The sequence below is a fragment of the Crinia signifera genome, chromosome 6 (assembly GCF_055691185.1).
Source record: "Crinia signifera chromosome 6, ASM5569118v1, whole genome shotgun sequence".
Classification (NCBI taxonomy): domain Eukaryota; kingdom Metazoa; phylum Chordata; class Amphibia; order Anura; family Myobatrachidae; genus Crinia; species Crinia signifera.
In genome coordinates, this window is record NC_139222.1 from 245,779,782 (window position 1) to 245,797,726 (window position 17,945).

At 44.7% G+C, this 17,945-nt stretch overlaps 1 protein-coding gene across 3 annotated transcripts in view; it reads right to left on the minus strand.

The window, feature by feature from the left end:
* Positions 1-17,945, minus strand: part of LZTS2 (leucine zipper tumor suppressor 2) — a 147,842-nt gene that overhangs the window by 25,177 nt on the left and 104,720 nt on the right. Inside the window, exon 1 of one of the 3 annotated variants that reach the window (XM_083149222.1) lies at positions 13,256-13,428. The exons of the other annotated variants lie outside the window; for them this stretch is intronic. The gene's annotated coding sequence lies outside the window, so the exon portion shown is untranslated. Of the gene's footprint in view, positions 1-13,255; positions 13,429-17,945 lie in introns of those variants that run through there. 3 annotated transcript variants of the gene reach the window in all.

Below are 17,945 nucleotides of genomic sequence, written 5' to 3' on the forward strand. Positions count from 1 at the left end.
TACTAATAAAACATTCCACAGCTCTCACGCACTAGCAGATGAGACACAGATAACAGGGGTCAGGCAAGATGTATTTTCTAGTGCCGCAATCCCACAAGGATTTGCAAAGAATCAACAGCAGAGGCTGAGGAGTACGGACAGAAGTCACAGGTGGTGATTCAACTATTTTGAGCGCCCAATGTTGGATGTCTATATGAATAGGCACCCAACGGAGCAATTCAACGGTTGCTCCATTGTGCCAGATAATGCAACTCACGGGTGTCCTTTATTGGAGATGTTAATCCAAAGTTATCCAAAACTGCAATTTAATTTATTATATAAGCCCATTAAAAATAAAGTTCCAGTTCGTATATAAATATCCTAAAACAGAAACTGTAGAATTAAACAGGGTTATGAGTTCTATAATATGTATAACCTATAATGTAACCCTAGTGTTTCATGATATTTTGTGCAGGCAATGTACTTGGTAAAAAGATTGGTGTTATAAAAAGGATGGTAACACAGTATATATTCAAATGTATTACTACAGTGACAGTCCTGTACCAATTGTACAGTATTACTATATTACTATGGTGAGTGTACTGTGTTACTAGGGTTGATAAATAGGGAAAGGGGTAATGGGGATATGGGCCTAGGGCACAGGACTAATTTGACAAAGGGTTAAAAGGCATTCTCCATTCAACAAAAATGACCATTAATATATGATATGGTTGTGGAGGTGCTCCCGGGGAGTAGGTAAACGTATACAGAAAAGGGGGATATCCTTTCTTGGGTATCCCCCTTTTCTGTGTTACTAGGGTGACAGGCCAATACCTTTACTAGCATAATGGGCCAATACTCTGTGTACAGTGTTGCTAGCATGATGGGCCAATACTTCTGGTTGACTCGCTCGACCACAAATTTGCCTGGGGACCGATGTTTTGTGCATGCGCCGCATCCTTTCTGCGCATGTGTATTGCGTGCGAACTTGGCGAAAAGTCTGATTGCTGAGTGCACGTGAACAGGGGGGGGGGGGGGTTACGTGGGGTGCTGGCCTGGCCCACTAGCATATGTGGACGCCCAGAATTCCCATGAAACCGCTGGGCGTACACACACTAATGCGTTCGTGGTGCATGTGCTAGGGGCGGACAGCTGACATAACTTGATGTCAGCTGCCCGCCCAATACCCTGGAATTCTACACGCATATGTACGAGTGGCCTGGACCACCCTTAAATATGTGTGCACCTTCACCATCATTCGATAGTCAGCGACCATCGAAAGATGGGGGAGGTTCCCACTGGTATGCAAAGGGATGTTTATGTAAAACATCTGTTCGCAACCTCATGCAAATGGTGGTGCCGGCTAACCAATCGCAAGGCGAGGTTAGAGTGACTCGCAAGGATAGGAATTTGCATCTGAGCGAGTCAACCAGAATAAGGCCCAGTGTACAGTGTTGCTAGCATGACAGGCCAGTTCTCAGCGTACAGTGGGGCAGATGTATTAAGCCTTAACAAGAGTTAAATGCAAGTGTGATAAGGAGAGATAAACGTCCAGCCAATCAGCTCCTTACTGACTTTTTTCAAAAACAGCCTGTAACATGGCAGATAGCAGGTGATTGGCTGGACGTTTATCTCTCCTTATCACCACTGGATTTATCTCTTGTTAAAGCTTAATACATCTGCCCCAGTGTTTCTAGGGTGATAGGCCAATACTCTGAGTTACTATAATGAATGCTCTTCATCCGGTGTATAGTTTGAATTTTGGCCCTTATTCAGATCTGAGCTCAGTACAAATTTGTTTGGAAAATGGGCAAAACCATGTGCACTGCAGGTGGGGTAGATGCAACATGTTAGAGTTAAATTTGGGTGGGGTGTGTTGAAACTGAAATCTAAATTGCAGTGTAAAAATAATGCAGCCAGTATTTACCCTGCACAGAAACAAAATAACTCACCCAAATCTAACTCTGCACATGTTACATCTGCCCCACCTGCAGTGCACATGGTTTTGCCCATTTTCCAAACAAATTTTGTACAGCGATCAGATTTGAATAAGGGTCATATTGTCTTATATCCACTGTACAGCATTAGCCATGTGATTAATATTATATAATGAAATTAAGCATATGTAATATTTACAATCAAACGACTCACTAATACTTAGGGTTATCAGGTAATTTATTGCTAGAACATTTCTCGCACTTTTGCCAATAGAGAATTACAATTGCAGATACATAAAACACAAACAACACAGCTCTTGTGCAGGTCAAAGGCGTCTAAACAGTCCCTGTGCGCATTCTCCGGCCCGACACAGCTGGCTAGACAGCCAGATACAGCTCCAAAGTATTATCCCAACCAGACAGTACTGGAGCTGTAATATATTATTATCCCCTTACTGGAACTCCATCCACTGGCCTTAGCACTTGTGTATTCTCTTTCACAGTAGCTGGTTAAATTTGCAGGGGGTTGGAAAGAAACAAACAGCATTTGTGCTATTAATTCCATTTGGGTGACACACACAGACTGTAATTTGTGCAGTAATTGGTGTAACACTTCCTTGTAAACCTTATCCTAAAGGAGTCACCCCTTTCACACATGCTGCCTGATTGTTGGGAGGCAATTTATTTGGTCATATAATATGAACACTTTAGTACAACTGTCATAAAATGATGCAAGTGAAAGTCTTCCCTGTGCTGCAACTGGGGGTAATGTGACAGACCCTGTCATAAACTGATATAAAGAGTATATACATACTCTTACAGCAACACATCACCCTTGTACTGCACTTCATGTGCACACTGTTTTGTCCACTGTCTGGAAACATATTTATAAGCATCTACAACATAGTTGCCTACCCTCCCGCATTCTGCAGGAGACTCCCTGAAATAGCAGTAATCTCCCACTCTCCCTCATTAGTCTAGAAATCTCGGTCATTTCACCTAGACCACATTACACTGTTACATTTTTTGGGGGAAAAAGGAATGAGAGATAGATACATTTCCATTGAATCATCAGCACCATTTCCCAGCACTTTACCAAGTATAGTAGCTCTTACTGAGGGAGATTCTCTAAGAATCTCCGCCCCCCTTCGCCGCCCATCGCATATTTAATTATCGCATATGTTGTAATATATGCGATAATTAAGGCAAAGGACAGCTCTTGCGTTAAGAGCGGTCATTTGCGGTGAGAGTCGCCGGGTCCCAGCAGGTCCCGGCGGCTCCCCCCTCCCTCACACACCCGGCGCTGCTGCTGCGCCGGTCTCTCCTCCTCCCTGCACCTGGAAGAGGATCAGTGCAGGGAGGAGGTCTCAGGTCCGGGCAGCACAGCTCTGTGCTGCCCGGACACAGGTGAGGGGGCGATGCGGGGCGGCGGGGGGTCGGCGGAGGGTTGCGGTAGAAGCTCATTGGCTTCTATGGGGCATCGCCAGATTTTTCTGGCGATGCCCCCCGCCGCGGTAACCCGGCAGGGGATGCTTACAGCATCCCAAAATGCGGTAAAAACCCAGATAGCCTGTAGCACTGTAGACTCTGAGCACTAGGGTCTCTATGGGACCCAAGATCTGTCCCTGAGTCTACTGCACATGCGTAGGCCTAGAAGGGTTGTTTTTAACGCAAAAGGAACCTCCATGTACGTAGGCACATCTGTATACAATTATGGGACTAAAAATTCTAACATTACTTTGCAAAAAGTCTAGAAATGATATCTCATTAAGAGAACTTTTTGGGAGCAACTTCTGAGCTGAGAGCTGCAGCACAATGAATAGACCAGTGAAGTCACAGACAACTGCAAACCAATCAAACGGTAAATGCTAATCAGAATCTAGGAGCCACAGAGACACTTCTAGGGGCTGAATGGAATCACTTTTTTGGGAACTTGGATTTGCACTTTTGGTTACAAGAACCCCGAAGGTGGTGGACACAGCATGGGCAATTAATAAAACCTGCTACAATTACAAAAAGGTCACACTGACCATAGCACACCACCTACTGCAGGCATTTTCTAGTATAAAACCCTCCCAATGTAACCAAGTAGCAATGTATACATTAGATCAAAGTCTACCTTTATTGTTGTTATCATAATACAAGCATCTAAAATATGTGACTGCTTCAACATTTTACCCAAAGAAACCAATAATATTCATCGGAAATACTTCAAAAACATAATATCTCTTGTGGAATTCCCCAAGATGTGTGCTGCTTTTTCCCCAAGATGTGTGTTGCTTTTGTCCAGATGGTATCACAGTTTCATTGTTGAGATTAATTTCCAAAAATGCAAACATTGCCCGAGAGATGAAACAGAAGAGGCGGATGAGATAACACAATGTATAACATGACAAGGCCCCCATTGTAACATCCACACGTTGTACAGAACACTGTGGTCCTCATAGCAGCAGTGTAACAAAACAAGACAAAGGTTCTGTCATGTTAGAAAAAAAATTTAACCCATGCAAAACATATACCATATGAAGAAATGGTACTTGTGTATTATCACGGCGCCCACTAAGCTATTTGCTTAGTGGGCTATTCTGCGTAGGGAAATCGCATCGCAAGGGCCATTTTAAGTGCCGTGCGATGCAATACAATCCAATTTTCCTATGTAATGTATTTAGTGCTCTCTTATTTATATTGTATAGGGTGTACAATGCCATTAGGTATACAATAATGACATACAATGAGGTTTTAGGCAAACCCCCCCCCCACTGTCCACGCCACCCCGAAGCGTGGCGAGCACAGCGACTCCTCCCATCTTTTCATACTGTACCCCTACTATCCACGTCGGCGTGGAGTTGATTTTATATAGTGTGGCAAACGCGGCGAGCCCAGCGAGCCCTGCGAGGGGACGCGGAATACATATAAAGTAATCCGCGTCCACTCGCCACACTATATAAAATCAACTCTACGCCGACGTAGATAGTAGGTGTATGAAAAGGTCAGCGGACGCATTCTGCTGCACTCGCCACGCTTCGGGATGGCGTGGATAGTGGGGGTGCCTAAAACCTCATTGTATGTCATACAATGATATAATTGTATAGCTAATGTAATGGCATTGTACACTCTATATATGCGGGAGGTGCGATACGATGCGATCCCCTGGGGCTAAGAGAGCAGTGAATAAAAAACATAGGAATATCGGATCGCATCGCACGGCCATTAAAATGGCCCATGTGATGCGATTTTCCTACAGTGCCGTAGGTAAGAAACTTGGTCGCCGTGATAATACACAAGTACCGAAGAAATTAAACCCCCAAGTGATTAATCAACTTGCAAACCTCGCACTGGTGGGGGGGGGGGGGGTGGCCGAGTACGTGCAAGCGGCTCATTCGCTTGCGCGTCCCACTTAGCAAGGCGGCATTGGCCAGGTGCTTCCCTGCCCGTTTCCGCTTTAGGGAGACAGGTAGGGAGTGTGCAGTGAGTGGGGGAGATAGGCAGCAAGTGGGAGACAGCTGCAGAGTTTCCATCGGAACGGGGTACGCAAGCGTCTCATGCGCCCCATTCTTTCGGACTCTGGCGAACATTTAGCATACAAAATGCTGCGTTACATTGTTTTCTAGGAAAACAACGTTCCATTTCTTATGCAGAAACAGCGGCAGTCACACACTGAATAGAGACACGCCACATATGTTAATCAGCAGAAGCTGTTTGTGCATCCTATTCGCTCCATTTTGCAATTAGGAAACTGTTTAACGGAAAACTTAACTGAAAAGATGCCCCGCGCTACAGAACCACACACTCTGTAACACTCCACCAGTATTGCATGGATGATAGATGTGCATTTTTTTTGCAGGTCAGAAAGAAGAAGAAAAAAAAAAGGATTGGTAAAATTACAGAATTTTTAAATATTCTGCACTTCCTTTACAAGACATACCCCGAGCTCCAAATCTACTAAACGGTCAGGGTCAAAACCTGGCCAATCTGCTATGGCTTCCCCGCCATCCTGAAACTACACATCCCAGCATGCCCTGCCACAATTTTAGCATTCCCTAATAGCTATGGCATGGTGGGTCCTACATAACAGCTGGAGAGACAAGTTGGACCTGCTTGATGCCAGAGAGATGGAAGCTGCCAGAAAACAGTTTGGATCTGAAGTAAAGCATACGATGGATGGTTGGAGTAATAGTACAAACTGATCCTAGGTACTATAGCATGGGCATAAGCTTAGGAAGAAGTTGCTGTTTATAGAGTGTGAGGTAAGGAATCGAAACCTTCCAGAATAAACATCGGTCCGCTCCAATTACTTATTAACCTTTTGAGTGCCAGCGTTACTGTGAGAAATGTGCAAAATATCTGCTAAAAATGCCAGGGTCAAAGCCGAGCAATATGAATCACTTCAGTTATTACCGACAAATGATCTGAAGTCAATTCATTGAAGTTTTGTTAAACATTTCCCTCCCAAAAAAGAACAGTTGCTGTGAGCGGCGCTGGCATTTTTAGCAGATATTATGCACATCTCTCACAGCAACGTTACCACTCAAAGGGTTAATAGTTTACTCTCAGAAAAGAATCAATGGATCAGTTGGTCTTTTTCTTTCTAGATATTCAGAATTCCTGTATAAGTATTTTTATTTTTCATGTCAATGACCATATACAGTAAGGTACTTCCTAAAAGCATCCCTCGCCATCATCTCCCCCTGCAGTTCCCCAGCGTCCCTCGCCCGCTGACCCTGCACAAATCTCCCCCTGCCCGGCTCTCCCCCTGCAGCGCCCCGGGATTTGCATATGATAAATCTCATTCAATTTATCATATCCAAAACTTGGCACATCAAGTGTGTGACCCCTCCCGGGGAGCTGCAGGGGAAACCAGGTCAGACTTGTCCTTAGGACAAAAAATTGATTGTACCCGATTTTTAATTGTACAGGCACCCAGATGCCTGATTCCTATGTTAAATGCCCCCCCAGACCCGATTTTAGATTGTACACCCACCCTGATGGGTAATGACTATGTTAAATGCTCCCCCATTGTTAACGCCACCCCACTATCAACGCCAACCCGAAGCGTGGCAAGTGCAGCGAGCCCACGTGGGGCGGCGGTACGCGTCCTCCGACCTTTTCATACCCCCACTATTCACGTCGGCGTGGAGTTGATTTTATATAGTGTGGCGAGCGCAGCGAGCCACCGAGCCCCGCGAGGGGACGTGTAATACTTGTGAAGTAATGCACGTACGCTCGCCACACTATATAAAATAAACTCCATTCCGACGTGGATAGTGGGGGTATGAAAAGGGTATGAAAAGGTCGGAGGACGCGTACCGCCGCCGCTCGCCACGCTTAGGGTTGGCGTTGATAGTGGGGTGGCGTTAACAATGGGGGGCCATTTCACATAGTCATTACCCATCAGGATGGGGATACAATTAAAAATCGGGTCTGGGTGGGCATTTAACATGGGAATTATACCAAATCGCGTCGCATCGCATGCCATTATAATGGCATGCGATGCGACGTGATATTAAAATTGTACACTCAGCCCGGGGAAAGGCTCAAATCGGGTCCCATCGCATACCTTAATTAGTGGTATGCGATGCAATGCTATGGGCGCCGTGATAATACACAAGTACCGAAAATAATTACTGGTTGATAACATAATGGGTTTATAAACAGGATGGAAAATAAGCAGATGATAATGGCTACATACAAATTGGGATCAAACACTTTAAAAATACACACAAACAGGAAAAGCAGAACACCTACAGAAAAGTAAAAAAATAAAAACATATTTTTATATCCGTAAACATAGCACGAGGTAGGGATAGGACCACAGCAGAGGATTGTGTTACACAAACACATTAGTGGTCACAGCTTATATTTCACCCAGGACAATAAAATGCAGAAACACCACAGTGAGAGAAAGTGACCAACTGTAACGTCCTCTCTCTAATTACTCTCTAAATCTCCTGTGCTTACGTCCCAACATAATTACATAGCAAGCAGCCCATTAATCACCTGGGAAACAGACTGTTTATAGAGTATCAGGCAGTTCTTGCATATACACTGCCCTGCCTTGCACTGTTCAGACCCTTATATTGTGGTCATTTGTTTCTGAATAAAGAATGCTAGCACCCTTTAATCACAACTCAACATTCTGAAATGAAATCACTTTTTTTTTTTTTTTTTTAAACCAGCTTTATTTTAGCAACTATATACAAAAGTGGAAAATGATGCTTGCTATGTAACCAGACTCTCCTCATGATTATTTAGTGCTTTTAAAAATAGCATAAAGACTCTATGGGGTAAATTTACTAAGATAGGAGTTTTAATGAAGATGGGATGTTACCCATAGCAACCAATCGGAATCAACTTATTTATTGAGCACTTTCTAGAACAGGGATGAGGAGCCTTAGGCCCTCCAGATGTCGTTGAACTAGACATCCCAGCATGACTTGCTACAGTTTTGCTATTTGGCCATGCTAAAACTGTTGCAGGGTATGCTGGGATGTGTAGTTCAGCAACAGCTGGAGGGCTGAAGGTTCCCCATCTCTGTTCTAGAAGATAATCAAATCTGGTTGGTTGTCCATAGAAATCAAGTAGCAGGGTTTTTGTTCATGGCACCCCAAGGCCAAACTTTTGAAGGAGAAAAAAAATGGTGACCTTAAAATCATACAATAAATGGCATACAGGCAGGTCTATATGGCAAATGTTAAAGGATAAAACCCTTGCTAAACAGAAACAAAAAGTTACATTTGAGCCATAAACCACTTTTGTGGTTCAGACCACGGTCTAACGGACATGAGTAAGTTCTGTTACTGGAAGGAAACAACAATTCTCACAGAGACCGATCTGTAGATATGAGCTTCAGATGGTAGCTGGCACACTGAACAGGCCTCTGTTTAGTCCATGCATTTATGTAATTTTGGGCGTTTACTGCCCCTTTGATCCAAATCCCAATTTAAAGTCTGAGACAAAATCCTGAACATTGCTGCTTTACCACTGGTTTAAATCTCATAACACCACATGTTCACTTTCTTTCCCCTAATATACTGTATCCTATGGAGCAATAATGATCATCTTGTTTCAGGAAACTATGAACTACGGTATCCTACGATGAACAGAATTGCGCAAAAGGTTATTCATCCTCCAGCTGCCCAGCAGTAAGCCCAGTGCTTCCAGACTCTGACAGCTACCAAGCAGGTCTGTTCAATGGTATTTAGCAGACACCAACTAGGAGGTGTTGCCATGGCAACGTGTTCATGGACCATACATACAAAGATGTAGGCATTTGTCACCAATAGATGCGCAAGTGGAAATAAGCAGTTCCAGGTACTGGTTGTAGAAGCTTGATGGTGTCAGCACATTTCCTGCCCAATGAGCAGTGGGTGGAGTCGGTAACAGGCAGTTACTGAAGGTGGGAGGGTAAGCAGCCCTGGCGTAAAACACTTTTGAACGTGAGTTTGTAGTGTATTTCTCTATCAAATGGTATCACATGCAAGCCATTTTCTCCATTTCATTTGAGGACAATACTGTTGTACGATTTTCTTCTTATAATGTTGCACTGAAAAGTTGACCTTTCCGTGAAAGTCTTATAACATTGATATATATACCTCCATCATATCTCTAAGAACTTCATAGCAAACGGCAAGCTGAACATTTAACATAAATTCATTACATTGGGCCATATTCACACCAGAGCGATCACAACAAGTACATCCAGCCACACAGGCCTGTCACTAAATGGGGGTTTCCCCATCAGATAATGACACACATATTCCAACACAGGCGGTGCGGTTACAAAAGTAATCTCACCGGAGCGGAGGTCGTGTGACTCATACTCTTAGCTGGGAGAAGAGATACAGCACAGTAACTGATCGGCCACAAGGAATGACGCAGCTGAAATTTGGGAACAAAACACACAGGGAGAGTTATTCAAAGCTTGGGGAGAGATAAAGCTGAGAAAGATAAACTATCATCCAAACCCCTCCTGACCGTAAGAAGCGGATTAGTCAAGCTTCAAATAGTGATACGATGGAGAGTGATAAACATCCAGCCAATCCTTACTGCCATGTTGTTACAGGCTGGGGGCAGGATGTTGTAACATCCGCAGCCCTGTTCGCCGGCCACCGCATTATTAATAACCGCATATGCTCTAACACATGCGGTCATTAACGCAAGGGACAGCTCTTGCGATAAGAGCTGTCCCTTGCGATGCGGTGCCGGCACTGGACTTCTGGGTCTGTGACCCGGGAGTCCATCTGCGCATGTGCAGAGTGACGCGCCGGCCACAGGGCATGCTGGGAGGGATCCGTGTCGGATCCCTAAAACAGCGCTGCGATAAGAAGCCCATAGGTTTCTGCAGGGAATCGCCAGCTTTTACTGGCGATTCCCTCCGCAGCGCTGCCACTGCGGAGGGGGGTTAGAGCATACAGAAATGCGGTAAAAACCTGATAACGATGTTTTTACTGCATTTCTGTCTTAGAGAATCGCCCCCTGGGTTTGAAAAATGACAGGTAGGAGCTAATTGGCTGGTTGTTTATCACTCTCCACTTTGATACATCTGGCCCTTTATCCAAGCGTTAGTAAGCCTTTCCCATAGATTTTTTTTAACTTTCTCTAGAAAATAAACATGGATCATCATGCATACAGAAAGGGATGAGGTTCTCTTTCCAGCAGTGCCTGTAGTGAGTCATGAGTCACCCTAACCTCTGCCTCCCATCCTTTCATCCATTATTCACGTGTGGGAATATGTTATTGAAGCGCCCTCATGTTGGGTTTGGGATGGAACAAAATAGACGATTACAATCACGTCACATGGCTCCTCTGCACGCTCAATACAGACTGCAGCCTCAAATAACACTGCCATCAAATTCAACTTAAAAATGAGTCAAATCATGTCTTAAAAGGCTGTTAGAATATGGCTTAGAATAAATAGCATGGGCAAACAGGAGAGTGTTATCTGAGGAGTGATTGCAGGAACTGCTTTATACAATGGGAATTCCAGCATTGTCTGCAGCTGCAAAACAAATCTGCACCAAGAGCATTTGAAGGCTAATAGTGGCGGGATGAGAGAAGAGAACCGAGCACATAACAGGAAATGTTAATCAAGACAGGGCCAGGGAACGTCAACGGACGTGGTTTTAAATTTTAAAAAAGGAACAGTTTTCGAGCCATTTTTTTTAGAGCATAGGAATGACCCTGGTCAGAGGCCTCGCCCCGCGCTGTATTAAACATGTAAGATCGAGCTTGCTACATGCCAGGTTTCTTTAGCATTAATAACAACCATGAAAAGTGGTTCTTATTCTTGTTTGACTTTCATTCCCTTTCATCGGTGACCTCAATACTGAGAAATAATGAACATGGTGAATGTTTTATTCCCTGTGGCGATCTCATACTACAGTAGCCTAATTAGAAGCATACATTGAAATATGGGATTTTCGCTATGGGGCAGATGGCGCAGACGTGAGAGAGTGGAAAGAAAGGCAGGAAATGGTGTTCCCACAAATCTGCCCATTGGGTCAGCACGGAGACAGCCTATGCAACCTATAAATCTGATCTGCCGCTCCAAGCGTCACCACAAGAGCACAACCATGTGCTTTCAACTAACCCACCATTGGCTACTGCTTGTTTTGTTTGAATGCCATCAAAAACAGGAGTATGAAGCGAGCCAGGAATGACTGATTCCATGACATAAGATACAGTCCTCTAACAAGCAACGCTCCGATCGAATCCAGTTTTACCAGGAGTCCACTGTGTATGTGCATTTCCAATGTTATTACTATTGCTAAACACTGTGAACATTGGTAGGAAGACCAGCACCACCCTAGTGTCATATAAGTATTTACAGTTTAAGGCAGGACACACACTGAAACAAGAAGCTTGCACTCTATTATGTAGGTGCCAAATGGTTTAATTACTATCAGACTGCACAGGTAACAGTAAACTATGATCAGATTGTTACCACCAATTACTAGGGGACCGCGCAGGTTACCTCCAATGACTAGGAGACCGCGCAGGTTGCCACCAATTACTTGTTGACCGCGCAGGTTACCTCCAATGACTAGTAGACCGAGCAGGTTACCACCAATAACTAGGAGACCGCCCAGGTTACCACCAATTACTAGGAGACCGCCCAGGTTACCACCAATTACTGGGAGACCGCCCAGGTTACCACCAATTACTAGGCGACAGCGCAGGTTACCACCAATTACTAGGAGACCGCCCAGGTTACCACCAATTACTAGGAGACCGCGCAGGTTACCACCAATTACTAGTAGACTGCGCAGGTTACCTCCAATTACTGGGAGACCGCGCAGGTTGCCACCAATTACTAGGAGACTGCGCAGGTTACCACCAATTACTTGGAGACCGCGCAGGTTACCACCAATTACTAGGAGACTGCGCAGGTTACCACCAATTACTTGGAGACCGCGCAGGTTACCACCAATTACTAGGAGACCGCGCAGGTTACCACCAATTACTAGGAGACAGCGCAGGTTACCACCAATTACTAGGAGACTGCGCAGGTTACCACCAATTACGAGAAGACTGCGCAGGTTACCACCAATTACTACTAGACCGCGCAGGTTGCCACAAATTACTAGGAGACCGCGCAGGTTGCCACCAATTACAGCATAGGTTACCACCAATTGCTATCAGAGAGTGCAGGGTACCACCAATTACTATTAGACTGTGCATAATGCAATAAATGATTGCTATATATTATTATCCGGCTGCCATGTATTACTACCTTACCGTACAGGTTGTTATAATTGACACATACTGCACAGTATACTGACACTATGAGAGTGGCATCTCTGCAGAATCCGGAGTCTACACAGTCTAACTCATGGGATGGTCACACTAAGCTGTCTATCACAAACTGCTGAGCAATAACAGAAATAGACACTGATATTTACAGTAACCTTCCCCAATACCATAATGACGAGTGGGATCAGTCTAGCTGTCATAGAGACATAGGGACATATCCCATGCACAGTGGTCTGGGCAAAGCCAATCTCAGTATGGAAACTGGAGACAGTAAAGTACTTTCTAATATGTAATCGTCCAATACATATGTTCCTGACTCACATTTTCCAGACCCTGCTGTCTGAATGAGACTTTCTTTGACTCGCACTCTTCTTAAAAGCTGTTAAGTTTGTGTAAAAAGTCTCAGTCTCAAGAAATCCAACATAAACATCCGGAGTATCTGTGTCTGGGATGAACAGAGATCCAGTGGGAAAATGCAGACATTTGTGCAAGCTGCCTGTACACTACCCCCATTCAGTGCTCAGTCTCTTTTATCCCTGCATCCCACACAGGCTTGCTATCCTCACATGTGCATGCAAAGCTCTTACCTTTCCTTTCTTCCTCCATGGTGTCAAATATTACTAAACTGCAAGTTCTCCCAATGAAAGGACAATGCTCGACTGCGAAGCTCGCAGATCCACAGCTTCCTATCCTTGCTGATTAGCAGGCACTTTCCAGATAGCAGCGTTAAAGTCTTTGGGCTCAGGGCTCTTGTTAAACTGATCAAGTTTGAAAATGCTGCACTCCTCCCTCTGCTGGCTCGTTCCCACCCCATCCCCTTGTCAGGATTCCCCCCCCTCCTCTGCCTCCCAGCATTGACTGTATTTCCAGCCCACTGCCTGGAGCTGTCCCTTCAGTGGCCTCAGTGGAGAGACAGAACAGACAGGCTACTAAGACTAGTCAGTGACCACCAACAGTCACGGAACAGTTACATACTGTAGGGCACAAACGCATCGCTTGTTTAATAATGTCAACCAAATTTTTAGTGACCTAAAAGACTTCGCCTGTAGCAGCATTACAGCTACCTGCAGACAATCTGCTAGGAGATGACAGTCATACTGTGAGACAGTAGTAAAAGGATAGATAGATAGATAGATAGATAGATAGATAGATAGATAGATAGATAGATCTGACACCACAAACATTAGCAGCAAATGGCACTTTGTGGTCTTCTTTAAACAGCGTAGCACAAAAAAACAATTTGCGGTACTCTGTTGAAAACTGGAGACATAGGTCCCTATTCCGGTTTACTCGCTCCCCTGCGTGTTTGCCCAGGGCAGCCATATTGAGCGTTTGCGCATTTATGCTGTTTGTTAGACTGCAAAATTCATAGCTTTGCGAGTCAATCAGAATATTGGTTCTGAGCACAGCTGCAGTACCTGGCAGTATATAGGGAGTAGGTTCTGGATTATATGGCTAAGGGCTATATAAATTCTGCTAGAACGTGTATATAGCAAATGGTGACCGGAATGAGGGGGTTATATTTGTTACATTCAGAGCCGGCTTCTGCTGATTAAAATGATATACAGCACGCCTATACTATATGTGTGTGAGTGCAGCTGTACCTGCATACGAAATAGTGTATTCATGGAAAGCACTGTAATATAGCATTTCGTATGGAGGTATAGCCACAGTCGCAGCCAGAATATAGGCATGCTGCATATCATTTCAAGGAAGCAGCTTGTGTGTCCGATGTTAGCAGAGCTGGCCGGGAGCTGCATGGCGTATTAAGGCAAGATGTATGAGGACACATCTGTATCCAAACAGAGGCAGAGGTCACAGTGTTAGTGGCTGTGCGAGTGCTGTGTGCAGGTGGGTTGGTTGTGCAATAGTGCTCGGTATATGTGTAAGGGGCATATGTGTGCAGTGTATAAATTCATTAATAATGTGCAACATATGTGTAAGGGACATTACGTGTGTCATTATGTGTATAAGGGCATTAATAAAGGTTGGCATAATGTGTAATGTGCATTATGTTTATAAGGACATTAATAATGTACTGTATGTCATGTGTAAGGGGTATTACTGTGTGGTATGTGTATAAAGGCATTACTAATGTGTGGCATTATGTGTATAAGGTGCTCTACTGTATGGTGTAACATATAGAATGGGCACTACTGTGTGGTCTAATGTGAAAAAAGAGCAATTCAGTGTGATGTAATGTGAATAATGGGCACTACTGTGAGAAGTAAAGTATATAAGGTTAAGTGGTACTACTAAGTGATGTAACGTGAATAAGGGACACTGTCGCATGATATAATGTGAAAAAAGTTGCACTAATGTGTGGCATAATTTGAATTGGGGGTACTATTGTGTGGCCATGCCCCTTCCCAGCGAGAACACACCCCTTTTTGGGATGCGCGACAAATGTGCGCACTGTTTCTATTTAAAATGCAGAGGGTAGGAGAACCAAAATGATGACTGCTGTGAGGAGTGATGATGGTGCTGGGAAAGGGAAGCAGGGTCAGAGGTGGAACTAGTGGCAGTGCTAGGGGGCACGAGCCAAAATCTTGCCTAGGGCATCATATTGGCTAGGGTCGGCTCTGGTTACATTAACATTGGGGCTGATATAGAGATGGGAAGTGTGATCACAGATACACTGATGGCCCACATAGGTGGGATCACAGACACACTGGTGGCCAACATAGGTGTGATTGCAGACACACTGATGGCCCACATAGGTGTGATCACAGACTCACTGATGGCCTTCATCGATTTGATCACAGATACACTGATGGCCTACATAGGTGTGATCACAGACTCACTGATGGCCAACATAGGTGTGATTGAAGACACAATGATGGCCCACATAGGTGTGAGCACAGACTCACTGATGGCCTTCATCGATTTGATCACAGATACACTGATGGCCTACATAGGTGTGATCACAGACTCACTGATGGCCAACATAGGTGTGATTGAAGACACACTGATGGCCCACATAGGTGTGAGCACAGACTCACTGATGGCCCACATAGGTGGGATCACAGACTCACTGATGGCCAACATAGGTGTGATTGAAGACACAATGATGGCCCACATAGGTGTGAGCACAGACTCACTGATGGCCTTCATAGATTTGATCACAGATACACTGATGGCCTACATAGGTGTGATCACAGACTCACTGATGGCCAACATAGGTGTGATTGAAGACACACTGATGGCCCACATAGGTGTGATCACAGACTCACTGATGGCCCACATAGGTGTGAGCACAGACACACTGATGGTCTTTATAGGTGGCATCACAGACATACTGATGGCCCACATACATGTGAGCACAGCCAAACTGATGGCCCACATAGGTGTGAGCACAGACACACTGATGGCCAACATAGGTGTGATTGCAGACACACTGATGGCCCACATAGGTGTGATCACAGCCACACTGATGGCCTTCATAGGTGGGATCACAAACACACCAATTGCCCACACAAGTGTTTGCACAGCCTCACTAAATGCTCCTTCCCATATCAGTTCTGCCTCTTTGTGAGTAAGGTCCAAGGCAATAACTAGGGGTAGGCTAACTGTATTGCCACCCGCAGGGCTTAGGGGTGGCTTGGCTGCTGCACCTTGGCATGTGTATTTGGCAGACAGGATACCTGAAATGGCACCCAACCTAGAAAGCCGCTACCTGATCTTCCCTCTAGTCCACTGCAGCGCCAAATCGACCACGCCAAGAAATCTCTGGGATCTTAGCTCCTCCCCCTGGTGCTGGCAGCCCCGTCATTGGGACATTGTGATATCATACTTACTGTGGGCAGAGCCAACACAGGGCGCTCCATCAGACAGCTATGACCCTGGTACGGGGAAAAGTGTACATGACTCTACATAGCCACATTTGGTTGTGTGTGTTTATTTTCTGAGCATGGTGAGTGAGACTCATATGATACATTGGGCAAATGGGCACACATTCATCTCTGCATTAGTCCTTTAATGTTCCCATAGCATGACATGGGAAGCTGTTATCTGTCAATAGCCATTTTAGGCAATTAAATGACCCCTGGTTCTTCAATAACAGGAAAAGTCTGGCATAAATGTGATCGGATGCTTCGTATACAGATGTGTCCTTCCTTTCTGTTGCTTCAGTCACACAAAACAGTTCCTCTCGGTGCCCCAAGCATTTGTTTCACCTAAAATGTGTCAAAGTCACATAATCAAGACATGTAGAAGCGCAAATAAATGACACTGCTATCGTACACTGATAAACCCGATGTGCAACACAGTCCGAATCTGTGAAATCTGTGCTCCCATACGATCAGCCATAGCTTTTCAGTTGTGCTTCGTCTACATTCCTGTGAGACCACTGCTGATCCCAGAGGTGAAGGAGATGAAGGGCCAGATGTATCAAGCTTCAAAAAGTGATAAAGTGGAGAGTGGTAAACAACCAGCCAATCCGCTGCAATCTGTCATTTATCAAACCTGGCATGTAACATGGAAGTTAGGAGCTGATTGGCTGTCGGTTTATCACTCTCCATTTCCTTTTTGAAGATTGATACATCTGGCCGGAAGACTGAAGCAATAAGGGACTCCGAACCAGCACCAGATTTACAATGGGGCATATGGCGCTGCAGCTCCAGGCCTCCACATACAAATAGGCCCATCATCATGACAGCATGATGATCATCAGCTGGCCACAACACTGACCATAAATCATAAGAATTACAATTGCATTTCTATTTTCTACACAAAATGATTCCATTTGATATATTTAGGTAGTGATGAGGGCTTTGCCATTGGCCTCACCTCCTCCATTTCTCATAATAGGCCTCTGAACATTTCCAGCTCCAGGCCCATGAGGTCCTTAACCAGGCCCTGCTCAGACACTAGCGCCTCTCATCATCTACGGCCGGTCGGCTAAATGGCGCAATACACAAACACTTTCCCTGTTGCGCCTTCATCTAATCGCAGGACACAGACTAGGTTTGTCGTTTATAGTTTTAGAACAAATATTTATAAAAGTGAATGGAAGAAAGCAGCAGTGTGACCCCTCGCTGAATAATAGGACAGGAACGACCGGAGACATCTTGTTAACGTTCAGAGAACACTCTGCTTTATCCTTTATAAAATCAAAAGTAATAATTATATATGTATATATACGCACACATACACACACATATACATATATATGTGTGTGTTTGTAAAATTTGTGTTGTAAATATGTGCAAGCTCAAGTGCCTTAATTGCACCTTTGTCAGGGAATAAAGGTGTGTAAAAGCTGGGTACACACTAGTA